Source organism: Bubalus kerabau, chromosome 18 (genome assembly GCF_029407905.1).
Source record: "Bubalus kerabau isolate K-KA32 ecotype Philippines breed swamp buffalo chromosome 18, PCC_UOA_SB_1v2, whole genome shotgun sequence".
In the NCBI taxonomy this organism is placed as follows: domain Eukaryota; kingdom Metazoa; phylum Chordata; class Mammalia; order Artiodactyla; family Bovidae; genus Bubalus; species Bubalus kerabau.
The window spans coordinates 11,337,011-11,351,825 of NC_073641.1; the positions used below are offsets into that span (position 1 = coordinate 11,337,011).

At 40.6% G+C, this 14,815-nt stretch overlaps 1 protein-coding gene across 1 annotated transcript in view; it reads right to left on the bottom strand.

The window, feature by feature from the left end:
- Positions 1–14,815, bottom strand: part of MAP1B (microtubule associated protein 1B) — a 93,475-nt gene that overhangs the window by 67,385 nt on the left and 11,275 nt on the right. The window lies entirely within an intron of this gene.

Below are 14,815 nucleotides of genomic sequence, written 5' to 3' on the forward strand. Positions count from 1 at the left end.
AAAGATAAAATGCAACAGCAGAAATTAAATCGGCAATAAAGGGAAGAACAAATCCTGCAGGAACACTGACCGTGATGTACAAGGCAAATGTGAGGTGTTCTAGAACATGTGGGAAAAGATCAAAGAGAAAATTATGTGACAGAGGATAAGCAGAAGAATTATATATATTCTTAAGGCTGAAATCAGAATAGGAACAGAGACAATGACCAGGATATATGGAAAAGAACTTTGCACCTGAATAAAGACCAAAGTCTGCAGTCTGAAAGGGTTCAAGAGCATGTCAAAAAAAAAAAAAAAAAAAAATTCTGTCTCAACATTTCTTTACAACATATCTTAATTTCAGATAGCATCAGAAGACTAGCCAAGATTTGGGAGTAAACACATGACTAAGAGAGTTAATCTGCATGCAACTGAATTTTTAATACCTTCACAGAAAATCCTATATAAAAAAGAAAACCTGTTCTATACTAGACTTAATGAAAAAGTTAGGTTTTATTTTTCCCAATAAGGACACTGGTTTCAAGTAATACATGGATGATTTGCTATGGTCATATCCTCCAGGTTAAAGAAAAATTATTTTTATACATAAAAGTTGAGATTTTAGATACGTCATCAAGTAGGGCCAAGGGATAGTAATTGCCACGCAAGAGAAGTGGACATTGAAACCAGAAGGTAAAGGACAAATGATCAGATATGTGATGCAAGAAAGTTACTTATAACTGATCTAAAGAAAAAAAGATAAGAGAAGAAAACATCAGTAAGAGATGCCTGGCCTAACTCAGCCCTGCAAATTCTAGGTGAGCATCCCTCAAGGAAGCACAGGGAAGATGCTGGGAAGACGGTAGTGAGTGAACCTCTGAGCACCATGTATATGAAGGATGTTCCAGACGGACCCAGGAACCATAATTATTTTGTAACACAAATCTTCAAATTCTGATTCAGAAATTTTAGTTGCTTCAGTTTCCTCTCATGGGGATTTTTGCAGCCCAGCAAACCTGTAATTAAGCCCATGCTTTTAAGAGGTCTGTGAATATTCAGATAGTTTCCTCTTATTTTCATTCTTAACTCAAAGTAGTGGAATCCATATAAGAATGTTAATACTCTCATAGAAACGTTTTAAAATCATGTCTATTTAATTGTTCCTATTCTTAACAAATGTGTTATGGTAACCTCACATTGTTAAAAAATATCTGTATACTCTAGAACCTGTAAAACTAGGCTCAATTGCTAATGTTGCATTCAAATGGAAAGATAAATACAGTGTCTAATGTTTAATATAAAATAAAGAGCATTCATCACAAATCTTAGCCCTACAGTTCTCTCACTTTCCCCTTATAGGTCAATTTCCTCTTTTATATCCTTATATAGCACCATCTTCTCTTCCCTGGTACTTAGCACAGATTGTGATACATATTTATACAACTGATTAATATCTGCTTCCCTACCTTGACTGAGAGCTCCATGGGAGACCCTGTAGGAGATGCGGATTTATTTATTTTGCTTACTATTGTTAACCTTAGTATCTGACACAGAACCAGCCCCATCAGACAAGCAACATCTGCTTGTGAAATGAATACACTGAGGGTGTCCCAGGTGGCTCCGCGGTAAAGAACCTGCCTGTCAATGCAGGAGATGTGGGTTCGATCCCAGGGTCAGGAAGATCCCCTGGAGAAGGAAATGGCAACTCACCCCAGTATTCTTGCCTGGAAAATTCCATGGACCAGAGGAGCCTGGCAGGCTATAGTCCATGGAGTTACAAAAGAGTAGGACACAACTTAGTGACTAAACAATATGTTTTCTTGCACTGCTCAGCCAAGCAAGTTATTGTATCCTAAGAATTCCAAAGGACTTTATACTAACAACACATCTTGGCTTTACACATTAGCTATGTATATCAACTTTGCAGGCACACCATTTTTTAAAATATGTATATCACTCTTTTTAACTATGGGTTGGTATTATATTACAAGCACTGAGCATAAAAGTAATCTTAGAGATAATGAAACTGAAGTTCATAAATGCTAAAGAACTTGTCCACAATAGTACAATCTACTTAGCAGTAAAACTGGGATTGGAACACATTTTCTGTCCCCCACTTCCATCCTCCAAGGATTCTGTCTGTTGCTTCTCAAGACACTGTTAACCAGAGCTTCTAGGCTACCAAGGTTCTGAAAGCAATCAATAGCTCGTAAATAAACGTTTTGCCATACCTCAATATTTACAGGAAATCTGTAATAAACTGCAATCACTACAAATTTTCAGATTGCTTACACAGCTTATTCTTCAAACCTAAGAGCTAATTATAGGTTCTCAAACCCATGACCCCTCTTCATCACCGTCACACTAAGCCAGTACAATGTGCCAGGCACTGTTTCGTGGTTCTTTACTAAGGGACATGAGCGTAAGGCCGCCTTAGTTCTGAGGTTATGACATAATTGCATTCCTTTTCTCTTATCAGTCAGTTGTAATTGGGAAAAAGCCATCTCTGAAAAGTTAGAATTCTGAAAGATTAAAAATCTAGCCCTACAATTACTTGGTTCAAGGCCTTTGGTCTCCATTTTTTTCAGTCAAAGTAGGTTTTTGCTTGGTTGGTTTTCTTTTCATTCTTCTTAAGTTGTAAGTTGAAGCTTGGGTTTTTTTGTTTGTTTTGTTTTTTAACAACTGGTTTCGTATTTTTGATGAGTCTGCTTACTAAGCATAGAAAATCCATTTGCTGGCTAAAGGATTCCAACAACAGAAATTTCCATCTGAAGACAGAATCATATTTCTAGATGACCCCAGAGTAAGTTAATTTGCCAAATTATTTCATTTATATTTATCTGCTGGAATGTTATTCCAAAGACTCCAAATAGTCTCTGTTCTACATATAAAATAATTTTAAAAAAAGACATGTTATAATAATATGTATAACGAATACACAATGCTTTTTTTCAAGACAATGATCTTGTTAGATGTTTTAAAATAACTCATACCAGCATTATTGGTAGAAAAGAAGACTGTGATTGGAGACTGGGGAGGGGCATATTAGGAAAAAGGGAAACTGGGGAAACAGATGATATTAGATTGGGAAAAAAGGCTTGAGTGATACAGATGATAAAACAATAGAAGTTGATAAAATAGAAGTGAAGAAGGTGAACCCCCATGAAATAGTCACTTTTTCACTAAAAGGCATTTATTTGGCTGTTGGCATGTGTCTTTAAATGGAAAAGATGAAAAAAAAATGGAAAAGATGTTTTTCAAATAATACAAAAGCAAAATCATTCCTGTGTGCATGCTTAGTCACCTTAGTCGTGTCCAGCTCTTTGTGACTCCGTGGACTACAGCATGCCACACTCCTCTGTCCATGGAATTCTCCAGTCAAAAATACTGGAGTGAATTGCCACGCCCTTCTCTAGGGGACCTTCCCAACCCCGGGACTGAACCCACATCTCTTACGTCTTCTGCGTTGGCAGGCGGGTTCTTTACCACTAGTACCACCTGGGAAGCCGCACACATGTAATTAATTACAGGCGTGCATATAAATGCTACACAACCTTAGCTGCGCAACCTATTCCCGGGATCTAAAGCTATTTTGGATAACCTTAAAGCACAGGCATTAAGCCTTTAAAAATAACCTCACTTCTCATTCCCTTTACTTGGTTGGGTTTTTGTGTTTATTAGCTCATTAGGAGGAAAATGGTATAATGGAGAAGACAGTTCTCTATTTAAAAAATCATGTTTTTGAATCATGAGACACAGGAAGCAGAAAGGAAAAATGGTTAGGACTTAGGAGTGGAGTGGTTGTATATGTAACAGGACAATGCAAATGCAGTGGGCTAACGCGTATTTTGCAAAATCACATTTTTTTAAAGCTACCTCAAGTTTGCCATCCTCTCTTTCTCCACCTCCCCTTCTTTATAGCAGTTCGGAGTTCCACTTCAATATTTAGAATCAACGACTCTTTTCAAGAATCAGTATAACTTCCAGGGAAATCGCTGTTTTATATTAGTATTGAGGTGTCCATTTGGACAACTCAACGTAAAAGGTCTGCTCACTAATGTTTCAGTAACAAGAACTTGCTTCTAATCAGCACACCCTATGCAGACAGTGCAGTGACTGCTACTGTTTTCCTCCCAAATCATCTAAGGAAAGCTCACCTGGAGTGTTTAGAGTTTGGTTTCCAAGTAGGAGGCAAAGTGTGTTCTCTTGTGTAAGTGCAACTCTCTTGGCCTTTGCTTCAGTAAAATACTAATATATGCCCCCAAAGTACAATAGTTATTTAAAACTCCCTTTGAAAATATCACCATAATCAGAAGGAAAAGGGAACAACAGATTTCTAAGTGCATGTTTTTAATGAATAGTTTAAAAATATCCTGAGCTAAGGAAACAAATTTGGTTTAGGAATTCTAAGTCAATTCTAGATACATTGCAGGGTATATATTAAAGAAAGGACTGTATAATTAGATTCTAAAATTTGCAACAAAAAAAAAGTATAATCTTTGCTTATTATTGGAATATAAGGAATTATTGGCAAGTCTCTCTTACCTAGAATATTTGATTAACCACACCACCATTCTTCTCATCCATAGAGATATTATCAATAATGTTTTTGGTACAAAGACTATTTCATTTGGGTTTAGAACACTCTATAAGGTTTGTTGTAAAAATAATAATTACATGTAGGTCATAGGGAGTGAATTAAACATGTTTTGCAAACATGATCGAATTAGGGAGAGGTTAAAACTGAAATTGTTACCTCAAAGGTATTAGATACCAAGAGTCAACCACATGACACATTACCATAAAAATCACTTCTCCTTCTGGATAATCATGGCTTTCTGATCATGATTACCTGTATGCAAGCTGTACACTGTCAGTAATGATTTGAGCATTGCTTCCCAAGGGTGTTCGTATCTGCATGCACTGACTTGTGAAATTGTGTTGTGCTAATTGATGGTTCACAGGACAAGATATGCATAGCTGATTATGCGTATTAAAATGCAGGCCATCCTCAATTATCCAGAACAAACAAGGTCCCTGGTGCTTTTAACACACACAACCTAGAGATGATCTCCAGAACTCAGGAGGTTCAGTCTTCAGCCTCCTCCCAAAAATGTGCGAATAAGAAAATAATCTGAAGCTCAATACAGTACCAAACATCAATGTGGAAATTCTAATTTTAATGGGAAAAAATGCAGCTATTTCCCATTTGGCATTACGTAGACAACACACTCAAGAATTTGACTTTTGAAATACTTTCCATGCAGGTGTTTGGCACTGTGCAAACACAATTAAGTTCCGTCTTATTGGGTCTGTCTGGCAAGGTACAGACAGATGGGAAAAACCAAGGGCCAAAAATTCACAAACTGGGAAATTAGTTGAAGTGTCATAAAGCTGTGCATCTTCACCTAAAAATGAATAATCCTAGCAGATGCGACAGGCAGATTTTCTAAACTAAATTCTTTCACTGACATTTTAAAACCTGGATTAAAAACCATTTTAAGCTAAACAGCGAATAGGACAAGTTCCCTTCTACATTTCAGAGTAGAGACAATTTAGTAAAAGTTCATGAGTCACAGAATACGAAATCTGGAAGGGACTCAGAGATCACTTAGTCCATCCTTTCCCAAATTGTGTTCTACAGAAATCAAGATCCCTGGGAGACAGTCATAGCAGAAGTGACAGGTCAGACAGGAAAGGACATTTATGGTTATACAAAACTGAACAAGTTTATTGACATGCAGCTACATACTTTATGGCTCCTCAAAAAATAAGATCTGCTATAAATTCTCAGGCTTATTTCACCTTGAAATTCTTTCCTGCTGGCTCTCTATTCAAGTTTTACAGAACTAACGGCAGACAGAACAAAGCTTCAGATTCCCTAATCTAGTCTTTGTTGTTTCATCGCCAAGCCGTGTCAGACTCTCTTGTGACCCATGGACTGTAGCCCACCAGGCTGCTCTGTCCATGGGATTCTCCAGGCAAGAATACTGGAATGGGTTGCCATTTCCTTCTCCAGGGGATCTTCCAACCCAGGGACTGAACCAGTGCCTCCTGCTTGGCAGGCAGATTCTTTACCACTGAGCCACCTGGAAAGTCCGTCTAGTCTGGCCCCTTAGCTTTGCGAGAAAGGGAAAGGCTGCACAGCAACTTTTCAGAGAGCTACTCGGGCAACGGTATCTTCAGGTGTGGCCCAGAACCGCTGACGCGGTCAAGCTTAGAGAACTCGGAGGTGGGGGGTCAGGGGTTGGTCCTGGGAAGCGGCTCACAACAGACATCCCCTCTCTGCTCTCTCCCTGCTCTCTCAGAACTGTCCATTCTGGCCTGGGGCAGTGAACCAATTACTTCAGATTTATTTCCATAAAACCTTTCACTTTCACAATCTCTCCCAAGTGGCTTGAGTCTGCCAATGGATAATTTTCCAGCTCTCAAAGATGAAGACAATCTTGAAATCAAGCCTTTACATTCTGTTCAGCAGTTCTGTTCTCACAGGATCTTTTTGAGGGGAAGGAAAAGAATCCTAAAACTTTCAATCTTTTCATAATTAACGGCCTTAAAATGTAGCTCCCAAATAGGGTATAATTAATTCAGTATGAATCCAAAATTCCTTGATCACAGAGGGAATCCACTGCATTAGATCTGTTGTACTTATGCCTCAATTTGTATAGGTAATATGATTTTAGTGCATATTTTTATGCACATATATTTTTTAAAATAGCTTGAACAAAATAATTTACAGAAGGGGTCTCACTTGCAAAAGTCTCATTTGCATATTATTATACTCTAGCTTGTTCTGTTTATCTTATTTTCATGCTCAGTTGTACACAAGTCCCAGGGACAGTCTTACACTTCTTATGGCCTGCAGAACTACAAACTAGAACTGCGTCTTGCTGCAGGAAATACCACGTAAATATTTAATGACAGATTGGCTGATACTAGGGCACCTTCTCAAAAGACATACCATATAATGTGAAAAGATTATCTCTTTTCCAATCAATTAGAATACATAAGGTATGCGTGCATGCTTCAGGATGCAACGTTACAGTATGCTAAGTTGCTTCAGTCCTGTCCAACTCTTTGAGACCCTACAGACTGTAGCCCGCCAGGCTCCTCTGTCCACGGGATTCTCCAGGCAACAATACTGGAGTGGGTTGCCATGCCCTCCTCCAGGGGATCTTCCCAACCCAGGGACTTAACTTGCCTCTCTTGTGTCTCCTGCATTGGCAAGTGGATTCTTTATCACTAGTGCCACCTGGAAAGCCCTATGAGAAGGTATCCCTCTCTCCACCTCTCTCCTCCTCTCATGCATTCACACAAACATTAAAAGGGAGGAGTTCCATCAGTCAGTTTTCACGCCTATTTTGCTGGTCTTTTACACAGGTCTTAACCTCCAGATAAGAATTTAGAAAGCAGAAAACAACTGCTCAAAGGCTGAGGAGCTCTGTACCAAGAGAGTGTCATCAGCCTGAGATGCAGAATTTATTAAATATCTCATCTTCAGTTTTATTGCTATCTAGTACTTCTCCAAATGTGACATTTCCATTGACTGACACTTCAACAACCAAAAAGCATCATCTATATGGAGGAGCATCCTAGGGGCAAACCAAGATGCAATGCCCCCTGAGGGGAGCAGTTGTCCCTTCCCCAAACTATTCATGGGAGACGCAAACAGGGAATCTAAGAATTTGATCCAAAATGCTCCACTGTGCTTCACTTACTCAGACTCCAATGAGAATCAGTTTGATTAAGAAAGAAAGGGCCAGCAAAGGGCAGGTTTAGAGGGCTTTCCAAATGCAGGCAGCCCTCGGGATGTTCATATTTTAACTCAACCCCTCCGGCTGCACAAAGTAATTTTTTTTCAGAGGCAATTCAGTTGGTGTCTTTAAAATGACGTAAGCTTTAACTGGGGAAACTGCTGTAACCTCCCACAAAATGCCACCTTCCCTGGGCCTTAGTGTTCATTATTAATTAGATAATTTTATTTTTAAATCATAGGTAGGGTTGCATTTTCGGTCAGCAGTCCCCTTACCAGTCCTGACTGGAGGCGAGTCTTTGACACTGGTTGAAACAGCTTATTAAAACCTTATTTTCGTCTCGTGTTGATGTTCATCTCTCCCAATCCCGTGGTCCGTTTTTAAGGGCTCCTCCCCAGGGACACTTCTTACTTGCTCACATTTCTCGAGGACCAAGGAAATCTGACTTCACATGCAATAGAAATCATCCAGAGACCGCAGCTGAGAAAACCAAAGGCCTCAGCCCTGGGCACAACGTTTGGATGCTTGCTGTTGCCCGGGTAACATTTAATTAGGCTCGGGCTGCGCCTGGGGTGGGGGTGCTGGTACCTGGGTAACCTTTGTCACTGTGACTAAACCATGGTTGAACAATCAAAATGCAATGCCTACTATGATCTCCATTTCTCACCCTCTCTCTTCTTTAGGAACTGGACTAAATCTGCCCTCACACTCCTCCGTGTGTGTGTCTCTCACACACACACACACAGGTCTTAAATGAAGGAAGCACTGTTTGTGTTCTTTTTAAGCTGTGAATGACTTATTTTCCTAACTAAATTATGACCAGTGGGGATACCTAATTCTTCCGTGGATCCCGTTAAAATTCCTGGCTTCTTAATAAACACTCAAAAATATGACTTGACGTCTTAAAAAAAAAAGATGTTCTTCTTAAAAAAAGCTTAAAAAGCTTATGCTTTATTCCTCATCTTCCACCATTCTTTCTAGCCTGTTTTCATAGATGCTGAACAAAATACCCTACGGAGAACACACAAAAGCAAGCAGTAAAAAAGTAAAGGGGCTTGAGCCGCCGGCTGTGGGGGCCAGCTTTAAAATACAAACGAACACCCATCCACCACAACAACAAACCTAGCAAAACACCAGGGCTCTCTGGTCTCTGGGAATGAAGACAAAAGCACTGACTTTCAGCGTTAAGATGCCGTCCTTGGTGGGCGACAGGAGCAGCTGTTCTCGGATGCACTTAGTCGGATTTAATGGCGGGGTTATTGACGATCCCCCAAATGGTTACTGGGCCCAGGCAGCCAATTTTCTGCTCCCCTCCTGCCTGTGTTTGCCTGTGTTGAGTGGCTCCACATTGCTCATGAGGAACCGCTTGGGAGCCATTACAGCCAGCAGAGTAAAGCATTCTTTTGACTTAAAAAAAAGTGAGATGAATGGGTATTTCTAGGATGGTCTGAATAAGCCTTCTTTAACAACCCTGGGGAATGAAGGTGCCTGCACAGGGCAAGAGAACATCATTTTATTCCTCTGACCACACCTGCACCAGAAAGAGAAAATCATGTGCACTATAAAGATCTATGAATATAAATGATTGCTAAATCTCAAAGCTGAGCCAATTGTAAACCTCACAGGAATTAGCACCTAGTGTTGCATACACTACCAAATTCTGGATCTTCTCCTCGGAACGTCTGGACCTCTCACGGTTCCAAAGGAATGCGAGTCGGGGGCAAGCAGGCAAGGTTTGCTGCAGCGTGTGAATGGGAACACTGGGGCGGGAGCATAGAGCAGGAGGGGCTGGGAAGGCTGAGGGCAGAGGGTGAGCAGAGAAAGGCGAGCAATTTGCATTAAAATGGGAGTCCCCTTCCCAGGCGGGCGGCAATGACCTCAAGGGATGTTAAACAGAGGTCTGGTCACTTCCACAAAAATAAGGCTCTTTATTTGCCAGGTTTCTTCTAAGACCAGGATTCCTCCTATAATCTCGAATGATGATGCAATGAGAAAAGATGAGCCCGATGGGCCTGTGGGCAAGTGCCTGAACCTGTGTGTGTGCTGAGAGGGAAAACAGGAGGATAAAGCGTCTGCTTTCCCTCAGAAATCACAGGGTCCCTGAAGGTTAAGTCAGCCTCTCAAATGCAAGTGAAAGTATAGTTGTGTGCTTTATCTTTCAAAGGTTAGGAGCAGGGCTGAAAACACATTCATTACTGGCTGTCATAGAGGGCTGATGTATTCTAGGCACATACTATTAGGCTATAATTCTGTACAATGACAGACTAAACATACAAGTCTAGACAGAGAAAGAAGATGACTGCAAACATTCTTAGACCATTTCTAAGAGCATCTTAGTATTTTCTTATCAGTCTACCGGCAAATGTAAATCCTTGCCTCATTAATGTCAAAGGGAGGAGGGGATTTGCATGAGTTAAATTCAAAGGGCTTGATTTCAATTCTCCATCAAAAAGCAATCTTGAGGCCAGATATTTTTAGCAGTCACTCAGCACAAATTTGTGGTTTATTTACCTTCCAGAGAAAAGGCATGGATTCTTAAACAGAACCACCCATACACCCATCACAAGGTCAATCACACCACATAAAGCTTTTTGTGAATGTGATCTAGGAGTTGTAAAACTAGTGACAAAAGGTAAACATGCCAAGGTCTCACTATTTATTCAGTTGACTAAGAAAATAAACCACAAGAAATCTCAGTTTCTTAACACTGGCAAAATCTATAGTCATTTGTTGTTTGGAGAGAAGAGAGAAACAGCAATAGGAAGGATCAGAAGATGTTACCCATGGAGGTATTATCACAGCAGGAAAGCCAGCTAGCACCTTTGCTCACATCAGCATAGGCAGGGACAGGACCATTTGGCAAACAGTCTTCAACCATGCCCTGAGGTCCTGCTATGTCAGCACCTTAATGCATCTCCTCCATTTTGCTTTACTGCAGCCCACCAGGCTCCTCCGTCCATGGGATTTTCCAGGCAAGAGTACTGGAGTGGGGTGCCATTGCCTTCTCCCTCACACCCAAAGGACTTTCCTAAACTCAGCCATGCAAGGTTAATAATTGCATGAGGTTAATAAACTCGGCCATGCTGCCCCCTACATATAACCAGGGCCAGCCATGTGCCTTCTGATAATGCTGAAGGCAACTGTTTCTCTAAGAAACACCTTAAAATAATTTTTTAATTATTACAAAAAGGAAGCCAGCCAATATATAAAGCCACCACTTCCCCTAGATAATACTAATCAGCAAATATACAAGTCTGATTGATTTTCACTAAGGGAGACAATTTTAATACTAGTTTACATGTATTGTTTTACTGTGTGATAAGCACTGTTTCAAGATCTTGACACAAATTAAGTCATTCTACCTTCATAAAAACTATGAGGTAGAAGTGACATCACTGTTTCACAAACAACAGACTGGGGCACAGGATGGTTAGATAACTTGTCAGAGATCCTACAGCAAGTAACTTTTAGAGCTAGGATCTAGACTCTGCATTATGTTGCTGGTGAGAATCTGGGTTAACAAAAATGTTTAATTATTATAGCAGACAGATGTAGCAAAATGATGGGGAAAAAAAGAGACTGAAATTAATTTTCATTCTGGTATCCCTCGTCCTAGGAATCATTTGTATTTGTTTGTTGTTTTGAAATGATGTCTAACCCAGGCAATCATGGGACACTTTCCATGTCCCCTCTCTGCTGTTAGGGGCAGATAGATCTAAAGTTAAGTTAGGGAGAGAAACAAACAGGAATGGAGAGTGAAATAAATGCCATTCAGCATGGTAAACCTAGCTCAATTCTCATGAGAAGATTTATCAAAATGGTTCTCATTCAGCATGATTAAGGTACAAAAAAATACACAGAAAAATTAAAAAAAATTTTATGACAGTATTTGAATTTGGACACATAAGGAAATATAAGACTGTTGCTCTATTGTGAAAAGACTCAATTGTTGAACTTTGGCTTGAGTGAGAACATTGGGGCATGTTCATCAGACAATACCTAACCTTTTCTCTCAAGAGAACTCATCTCACTTGAGTCCACCTTAGATGTGGCCAGGACTGGTGGTATACCAGGGCTAATCAGCAGGGACCAGCCCCTGCCACACAGACATCTGTTGAAGGATTTTTAGGGAGTCGATGCTGCAACAGCTCTGAGAGAGTAAGATGGCCCTAGATGACTGGCCACTCCAAGAAATAGAGTATGCCAGAGGTGGACAACACTTGGTGACCCCAGGGCTCACACTCTGGGGAACCGGAGAACTCATGACCTCACCATTCAGTAGATGACCCTCACCTTCTGCAGAGAAAGTAACACATTCCAGCATCCTGCTCAAAGGATATTTGTTCAAGATGACTAAACCATTCCACAAGACCTGCAATCTTCAAGAAACAGGCCAACTGAATCTCAAAACCATATTTAAAAACTAGTACATGGGTTGAACGAGTATACGAGCACAAATCTGGTTGTGCTACCGCACAATCTATTACCTGCCCTGGAGGCTATCACTAGTCTTTTATAAGGGATCTCCAATTCTTAAAAATAGCAATAGAGGTATAATAACATGAGTGTAAAGCAGGCAGAAGAGCTATCCCAGTTCTCCATCTACAGCTGGGCCTTCATATCCACAGGATCCTTCTCTACAGATTCAACCAACTGAGGATTGAAAATATACACTTAATTCTAGAAAGTTCCAAAAAGCAATACTGGAATTTGCCACAGGCTGGCAACTATTTGCATAGCTTTTAGGTATTACACATTGTATTAGGTATTATAAGTAACCTAGAGATGACTTAAAGAATACGAGGACGTGCATAGGTCACACACAAATATGAAGCCATTTCATATAAGAGCCTTGAGCATTCACTGACTTTGGTATCCACGGGTGTCCTGAATCAAGTCTCTGCAGGTTCCCATTGCCACTACATGGTGTCAGAGAGGACAATGAATATAATAACTCCGCTAGCCTAAACAAAAGCAAACAAAAACTGTTTGGACATGATGCAGAGTGCAATTTTATGCTAGTCTGTATGTGACTGTTAAACGCCTGCTCTTCTCACAAGAAGATAAGAGTAAGCAAAGTAGTGACTGGTTTTTTTTGTTGTTCATCACTGTGTGTTCACCCTTCCCATCCCACAGTGCCTGGCACACTGTAGGTGCTATCTAGGTTTTTTTTTTTTAAACTAGCTGAAGAAACAACTTTTTTTCCCCTCTATTTTTTTTTCCATGCAGCATGAGGAATCTTAGTTTCCCGACCAGGGATTGAACCTATGCCCCCTGCAGTGGAAATGTGGTGTCTTAATCACTGGACCACAAGGAAGTCCCAAAGAAGAGCTTTATTTACTTTTTTTTTAAAGATTTGTGACCTTCCTCTTGTTCTGTGCCTAAACTCAGTTAACTTAGATTCTTGCAACTCGAAATGCAGAGGTTCAGCTGACTCCACTTATGGGTTTGAGGTTCATGCTTCAGCTTCTACAAGTACTAGGAGTGGGGAAGAGACACTAGATGTGGAGCCACTTAAAAACAGATCTCAAAATTTCCCTTGAAACCCTTCAACCAGTTCAGGAAAAGCTAAAGGCTTCCTTGGGTCCATCCAGCGATCACTCACCCTATTGATCTCTGCTCAACCCAATTTTGCATCCTCCTCCAAGATAACATCTCTTCTCTCTAAAACACACTCACTTACCTGAACTGAACCCGAAGTGTGCTCTTATCATCTGTGGAAGTCTGAGTTAGAAACCTTCACCCCACGCTGAAGGGGAAGGTTCACAGGGCCTCATCCTCACAGGCTGCATTCTAGATGCTTGGCCCTCGGGGAAAGGCCCAGCCCTGCACCGTGCTCTCTTAGGCTGGGGAGCGAAACTCGTAACATCTTCTGAGTTGGCAAGAATGGGAAGGTGCTGTGTGTCCAGGGGCCAACCTCTGGACACACAGCCTAGCGTAGCACTGCTACAACTAGGCAGGTAACCAATCCTTACTGGAGGTTTCAGCAGGAAAAAGAGGGATAATGGGGTACATAGGCTAAAGCAGCGGTTTGGGGGACCAGAACTTCCTAGGCCACAAGAGTAACGCCAGGTCTCTGGTTCAAAAACGGTTCATTCTTTAGCAATTCTTGCAGCCTTTCATTTTGCAATACACTGTCATTCTATAAAGTCAATCCAAGTATGAATGAACACAATGAGCATCATAGGATTCATTTACCAAAAAAAAAAAAAAAGTCATAGTAAGAAAACCAGAACAACCTACAGAGAGAGGATAAAAGCTTGAATTTTACATTTTGAAACATACTTGTTGGAAAAGGGTACTTTCCTTATTTTTCTTTTCATAAGATGATTTTAAAGTCATGGAAATATGCAAGACATAAAAATACAACATAACAACAAGATAAACAACCACATACTATACCTTAATTTCAGCAAATCACGTGCTGTCTGATAGGCTCTGAACCATTCTCTTTTTTTCTCAATGCAAAGTTACTTAAGAGCAGGTTTTCACATGGCTTTGCAGCAATTTTAACTTTTAATGAACCAGCTCTTGTTAAGTTTTTCTTAACACATTTACTCAACTCCATGCTTGAAAGCTATGATTCATTTGATAACTGGAAAGTATGGGATTTTATTCTAAGATCAAACTCAAAGAGAAGAATGATTCCAGTCTCATGGGCACACTGCTGCAGTCAAGTGTGATGTGTGAAGAGGCTGACATTCTGTACGTGGCTTCAAATCTCTCGAAGCACAAGGCTAGAAGAATACGATACTGCTGTGCTGTACTTAGTAACTCAGTCATGTCCGAGTCTTTGTGACCTCAATGGACTGCAGCCCACCAGGCTCCTCTGTCCACAGCAATTCTCCAGGCAAGAATACTGGAGTGGCTTGCCATGCCCTCCTCCAGGGATCTTCCCAACCCAGGGATTGAAACCAGGTCTCCCACACTACAGGCAGATTCTTTATCATCTGAGCCACCAGGGAAAACCAAGAATACTGGAGTGGGTAGCCTATCCCTTCTCAAGGGGATCTTCCACACCCAGGAATCAAACTGGGGTCTCCTGCATTGCAGATGCATTTTTTACTAGCTGAGCTATCAGA